At 47.2% G+C, this 6987-nt stretch overlaps 1 long non-coding RNA gene across 2 annotated transcripts; it reads right to left on the bottom strand.

The window, feature by feature from the left end:
- Positions 1–303: 303 nt before the first annotated feature.
- LOC308622044 lies at positions 304–6879 on the bottom strand. Of its 2 annotated transcripts, none has more exons than XR_014016553.1 (4): positions 6739–6879; positions 5498–5642; positions 3742–4031; positions 304–2956 (listed from the first exon to the last, which is right to left on the bottom strand). It is a non-coding gene; the product is annotated as an uncharacterized lncRNA (long non-coding RNA). The 2 variants fall into 2 exon arrangements; XR_014016554.1 differs by lacking the exon at positions 6739–6879 and adding an exon at positions 6206–6659.
- Between the last annotated feature and the right edge of the window lie 108 nt (positions 6880–6987).

The following is a 6987-nucleotide window of genomic DNA, read 5'->3' as shown; positions in this document are numbered from 1 at the left end:
GTTTTACCCTCTCAGAGTCTTGAGCTATCCTGTAAAGAAGTCTGTGTAGGGACTTCCCTGGTGGTCCAGTGGTTAAGATATTGTGCTCCCAATGAAGGGGGCATGGGTTTGATCCCTAGTTGGGGAACTAAGATCCTGTATGCTGCATGGTGTGGCTGAAATATAAATAAATAAATAAAACAGTGGCTATGTAAATTATACTTCAACAAAAATTTTAAAACAAACAAACAAAAAGGCAATCTGTGTATTGTTGGAAAACCAATGCAGAGAGAAGCCTCTCAGTTTGAAATATGACAAGGGGGGAAAAGGCCCATAAAGATGAAAAAACTGGATCAAAGAGAAAACAGAGTTCCAGCCACGCCTGCTCAGGGTTCATACATGGGAGTGGAGCCATCTTGAATCCTGCAGCTGTGCAGGTCAGACAACATTGGGTGAATCAGAGATGAACCATCCCAGCTGAACCCTGCCCAGCCAACCCATAAAATCATGAACAAATAAAATAGGTACTTTAAGCCATTAAAATTGGGATAGTTTATAATACAAGACTAGATATTGATACAGGTGGAGTGAAAGAAGGGGTATTTGGGGCAGAATGGTTTAAACAATGGCACAATAGTAGAAAAATACAATAGAAATGTTGATGAGTAATTCTGGTTGGTAAAGCCTTTATGAACATATTAGAGAAAATGAGAGGACAAGGCTAGCAAGGTAGGTTAGAGTTAGACTGTGGAGAGCTTTCACTGTCATAATTTTTTATCGAGCACCTACTATTTACATTCAGCTAAACCCTTTTCACAGATTAACTAATTGTTACATAACTCTATATGTAGGTTATACGACTAGTATCCCCCATTTTACTGATAAGGAAACTGAGGCTCAGAGGTTTAGTTAATTGAAAAAAAATTATGTAGTGATGAGGCTGGTACCTGAATACAGGCAATCTAACTCCAGAACCTGTGACCCCAACCTCTACAAAAGACTGCCTAAGCCAATGAATTCAGACATTAATGATAAACATGACATTATTTTAAGCGTTGGAGTGGCATAACTGAAGCAGTGCCTTAGAAAGATTAAGCTGGCAGTGGTGGATAGAATCTGGAAGCTGAAAGAATGGTTAGGGTATACTGCAGTGGTCCAGGGATGAAGTGATAAGGGTCTGAACTAATCTGAAAAAAAAAATAGGAAAGGGATGAATAAGAGGGACTTAGGCAAGGAACTATTAATAGCACCAGGCAATGGCTGGATATAGGATAAAGGGAAGAGGAGTCGTCAGAACTCATTCCCATCCTTCTGGTTTCAGTGACTGAGGCGGCACTCATCCCTCTAAAATCCTTATGGAGTTCAGGAGGAAGAACTGCTTCAGGAAGGAGATAATAAATTGCTTTAGACTTGTTAGGTAGGAGGTGATGGTGGAATATTTATTTATTTATTCATTCATTTATTTGTTTATTTGGGCTGCGCTGGGTCTTAGTTTTATCGCGCGGGATCTTCGTTGCGCACACAGGTTCTTTTAGTTGCTGCATGCTGACGTCTTAGTTGTGGCATGCATGCGGGATCTAGTTCCCTGACCAGGGATCGAACCCGGGCCCCCTGCATTGGGAGCATGGAGTCTTACCCAGTGGACCACGAGGGAAGTCCCTGACAGTGGGATATTACGTAGAAGTATCTGCCAAGCATCTGGAGATATGTGAGTAGGAACTTGAACAGGGGTCAAGACCATCTGTAAATACAGCCTTGGAACTCATCCAGAACTAAGCAGAGTTACATGCATCTAGGATGTATCTGTTAAAGATTCTTGATTACAAGCAACAGAAACCAAATCTGGCTAAAAAAGAGTCCAGCGTGGACTTCTACTCAGAAGAGGCAGGGTGGTTCTGGGGATCCAGATGGGAAGAATTCATAAACAATCTTATCAAGCTAGGATGAGTCAGCTCCAGCAACTTTCCCCATTCCCTTCAAGTATTCAAAGTCCTGGGAGGGAATCCAGTGAGCTTGGTCATATGCCCATCCCTTAGCTAGAAGAAGTAAAGACACCTTGTCATCCATTCCCAACAGGGTGACATAAAGCAGGAGAAGTGATTCTCCAAAGGAAAACAGACCTGGCAATCAAAAGACAGAGAATAGATGCTGGGTGGCCACAAACCAATCAATGGTCACTCCACTGGGAGGGAGTGTGTGAAGGAGAGGAGAGAGCTGAGGGCAGACAATAATACAGCACCCACATGTGGGAGGCAGAGGATTTGATGAGGGAAAGATAAAGGCTGGCTAAGGAATTGGAGAAGAGAGAAAACAGGCAAAGGAATTTCAAAAATGGGCAAAACACCAGAGTTATATGCTGCCAAGAGATCAAGGGTGATAAAGAATGATGAAAAACCACTGGGGTTGGCATTGGAAGTTATTGGTAACCTTTGAGAGAGACAGGGGGCGGGTGGGGTGGAGGAAGAGAGAGAGGGAGGAGACACAGTGACGCAGGTAAGAAGCGAGGGCAGAGAGAGTATAAAAGAAAGGGAGGCGGGCTTCCCTGGTGGCGCAGTGGTTGAGAGTCCGCCTGCCGATGCAGGGGACACGGGTTCGTGCCCCGGTCCGGAAGGATCCCACATGCCGTGGAGCGGCTGGGCCTGTGAGCCATGGCCGCTGAGCCTGCGCGTCCAGAGCCTGTGCTCCGCAATGGGAGAGACCACAACAGTGAGAGGTCCACGTACTGCAAAAAAAAAAAAAAAAAAAAAAAAAGGGAGGCGAAATCCATGTTTGGTGGTAAAAGGAGGAAGAGCTGGGCTGTTGTTTGAAGGGGTCAGTATCACAATTATCCTCAGCACCGAGGGCTTCCCATCTTCTTTGGTCAAATATAAGTAGAAAATAATCCTCAGCTCAGCACTTACTGACGTCTTTTCTCTGAAGCCCTTGGTGAAAAGGAGCGACGATAGTGGGAAAGTGTGAACTGATGCTCTGGTTGAATCTGTTTCAGAAGTTACAGAAAGAGGAAACTGGATTTACTTGAAAGCCAACTGGAAAGGGAAATAAAAAGACAAAAAATACCTATTATAAGCTTAAAAAAAAAAATCATACCAACGCAACAGTCCCAGAAACTAATTGTCTAAGTGAACTGTTATAACCAGTCTCCTTTCCCCTGGTTGAAACAACCTTATGAAACAGCATTTGCATCTATAAAGTTGTGTAACAAGTCGTCTTGTGGTGAAATGCATTTTAAATAGGGGTTAGATAGGAGAGGAGCAACTATTATTATCTTATTATAGAAACATCAGTAGCTCTTCCAGACAAAACATCATCACCCATTGGGAGGTAAGGATAGCTTTTACTTAAATACAAGGTCATACTGTTTGGGTGTATGAGGGAGCAGTGGGGGTGGGGTGGGGGGATTTTCATCTTCTTCCAAAGCACTCAAAGCTGGACCTCTTCCAAGAGAGGAAATGAGACTAAATAGATCATTTGTTTTATTCTGTTTGGGCATTTCTTGCGTTTCTCCCAACTGCGGCTTATGGACACAAAGCCAAACTCAGAGACTGGCTGGAGCTGGCTAAACTCCAGGTCACTTAAAAAAAAAAATTCAGGAATAAACCATTTAAAGCTCTATCAGAGGATTAAGGCAAGCCACACAATTGAAGGACAAAATGAAATTCTGCTGTGAATGTGAAGTTGTAAAAAAAAGAAGCAGGTAGGAGCGTTAAACGATTTGGATTTCTCAAACAAGACAGGAGGGAAACGCCAATTGAAAGCGCACACCTACGACAAATCCATTTCAACAAGGGTCATACACCCTCTGGTGTCTGAACTGCCACTTGGGGCACCAAGTGAGGTAGGAACACAGCTTCTTTGGGGCAGCCCCTAATGATGGGGGTCAAAGTGCCTGGTCACTTGAAGGTCGTGGAATGCTTGGGAGATTGCTTCTGTACCCTCTTGCTGGCATAGGGAAGGCCGGTCAGCAGTCACCGTGCACATTCTGTAACAAGCATAGTTGGTATTCCCAGCATAGCCCACTGGCAGAATGGGTCTTTGTCTTGAATCACTTCCCTCTGGGAGACACTCAGTGGCAGTCCCATCCAATGTCCAAGGAGAGAGAAAGGCCCATTAGTGGTTAGGCATAGTTTAGCATATTAGTTAACACTGCATCCTGTCTGATTTCAGAATTGACAAGTCATGTACAGTATTGCTCAAAATGTTCCTTCAACAGTACTGGGTAGGGCAGGGAAGTGAACAGTCAGAGGTAAGTCCCAAATATTTCTGACTGTCTTTTACAGATGAAGAATCTGGACCCTCATTATGCTCTAACTGGGAAAATAAAACATTCTTCCCATTTAAAAAAAAGTTGGTTCCGGGCTTCCCTGGTGGCGCAGTGGTTGAGAGTCCGCCTGCCCATGCAGGGGACACTGGTTTGTGTCCCGGTCCAGGAGGATCCCACATACCACGGAGCGGCTGGGCCCGTAAGCCATGGCCGCTGAGCCTGCGCGTCCGGAGCCTGTGCTCCGCAACGGGAGAGGCCACAACAGTGAGGGGCCCGCATACCGCCAAAAAAAAAAAAAAAAAAGAAAAAGTGGGTTCCATGAAAACAAGAGACCGAAACACTTTAACATAATATTTGTTCATTTCTGAGCTTCCCTGGTGGCACAGTGGTTAAGAATCTGCCTGCCCATGCAGGGAACATGGGTTTGAGTCCTGGTCCAGGAAGATCCCACATGTCGCAAAGCAACTAAGCCCATGTGCCACAACTACTGAGCCTGCGCTCTAGAGTCTGCGAGCCACAACTACTAAGCCCACGTGCTGCAACTACTGAAGCCCATGCGCCCTAGAGCCCGTGCTCCACAATGAGAAGCCACTGCAACAAGAAGGTCGTGCAAGGCAACGAAGAGTAGCCCTCGCTCTCCACAGCTAGAGAAAGCCTGAGCGCAGCAACAAAGACCCAATGCAGCCAAAAATAAATAAATAAAATAAATAAATTTATAAAAAATAATATTTGTTCATTTCTTTCAAAATTTTAGAGTAACTTTACTAAAAATTTAAAATGGCAAATAATTACCCGAAGTGTTTGAGACATGAATCAATGTATACATGTTGATACACTGATTGTGATATTACACAGTAGTTTTGCAAAATGCTACCCTTGGGGCAAACTGGACAAAGCATACAAGGGACCTCTCTGTGTTATTTCCTACACCTGCATGTGAACCTACAATTATCTCAATAAAAATGTTCAATTTTAAAAAGTTATAAAGATAGAAGTGGATGCAGGGAATCGGGCAGGCTTTCAAAACCTGGCTTCACCCACTTATTGGTTCTATAACAGTTTGTTTCTCCACTAGTCCCCTGAATGACTCCCTTCCATCTGGAAGACACTGATCCTAGCTTCTCAAACACACCAAACTCAGTCCCACCTCTGGGCTTTCTTCTGTAGCTTCTCCCATCCCCACCGCATTCTTCCCAGCTCCAGCTTGCCTTCCCAGATGAGACCAAATGATAACACTGTCCCTGGAGCAGTCCTTACCATGTTAACAGTCACTTGGCACTTGTCCACAAATATTTCTTGAGCAAAGACTATAGGTGGAGTATGGCTCCAGGCACTAGGAACCAGGTGAGTTAGAAATCACATTCAACTGGTTTCTCTTCCTTCCTTTCTGGGAGCATACCTTCTAATGAGGAAGTGTGGAAAAAACTAGTCAAGAAACAAGTAAAAAAAAAAAATCAAATCATGATGAGGACTATGAAGAACGTCATGGGTTGGAGAAAGGCGGGTGACTTTAGCTCAAGTGACCAGGAAAGGGTTTCTAGAGAAGGTGACATTTGAATTGTTGACCTGAAGTAAAAGGAAGCAGTCATCAGGAAGATGGTGGGGAGAAACAAAGTATTTCAGGCAGAGGGAACAACAAGGAAGAAGGATTTTTATCCTGCCTGTAACTGACTATGAATACTGGGCATGAGTGTAAAGCAATGAAATGGGTTTTCTTTTTGTGGACTGTGTTTCCTTTTAATTTTAGGGCCCAAACTCCCATAGCATGTTTCCCTATATAAGAGGCTGTGAATACCCTTCCAAGATTCCAAGTTGCTCTAATGAGTAGATGCAAGCTTAATTCAAGGCTGTGTTTTAGGAGATTTACCATATTTCTTTCTCACAGTCGGGGCCGTGGGCCTGCTGGTGAGGGGTCTGCACTGTCTAAGGGCAACATAAATTATGCCATTAAAGTTGGGTACCTACAAAACTAAGCTGATGCAAAGGCAGGCCGCACACGGGAGATCTGGGTCATGCAGCTGGGAGCAGGACGGTAATTTGCCGCCAGCCTCTGGGGTCTGTGCTTCTCTGCTGCGCACGAGGTCCCATCGGCTGTAGTAACCGGTTGGGAAGGGCCGGATTCCCAGGTCTCTGCGGGGTACCTCACGCTGTCACCGCAAACAGGAATCCAGTTTTCTGGATCCCCTGATCTGCCTTTTGCCTAAGGCGACCTGCTGCGGCTCCTCTGTTCGCGAGGCCGGGAGAAGTCGGCTCTGGGGCGACGGTTCGAGGGGTGATCTGTCCCTCCCCGGCCGCGACCTGGCACCGTTATCCCCATCACCCGGACCGGTAGGCACTGTCCCGGGGCGTCCCCCTGTTTCTCCCGGGGAGGGGGGCAGCCCAGCCGACTAGCCCTGCGTCCCAGGGACGCGCCGCGAGCCCTTGGGTACCTGCCCCTCCCACACCTCCCCCCTCGCCACCCCCCCCCCACGCCTCCGAGCCCGGCGACCCACGTGCACCTCAGGCCGGGCTGGTGCCGCAACTCGGGGTCGGCGCGTCTCCCGGTTCTTTCTGGGCGCAGCCCCGGGACGGGGACCCGCGGGGGGCGGCCTCGGCGGGACGGCGGCGGGAGCGGGGGCGCCCCGGAGTGCGGGCGCGGGGACGCGGCGGCCGCTGGCACACAAAGGAGGCGGCGGGAAGGCGGGGCGGGGCGGGCCGGGGGCGGGGGCGGCAGGAAGGGGCGGGGGCCGCGCGCGCCGCGATAAAGC

The sequence above is a fragment of the Mesoplodon bidens genome (genome assembly GCF_964165515.1).
Source record: "Mesoplodon bidens genome assembly, chromosome: 8".
In the NCBI taxonomy this organism is placed as follows: Eukaryota; Metazoa; Chordata; class Mammalia; order Artiodactyla; family Ziphiidae; genus Mesoplodon; species Mesoplodon bidens.
Note: the sequence above shows the minus strand (reverse complement) of the source record. Positions and strands in the feature narration are given on the sequence as shown.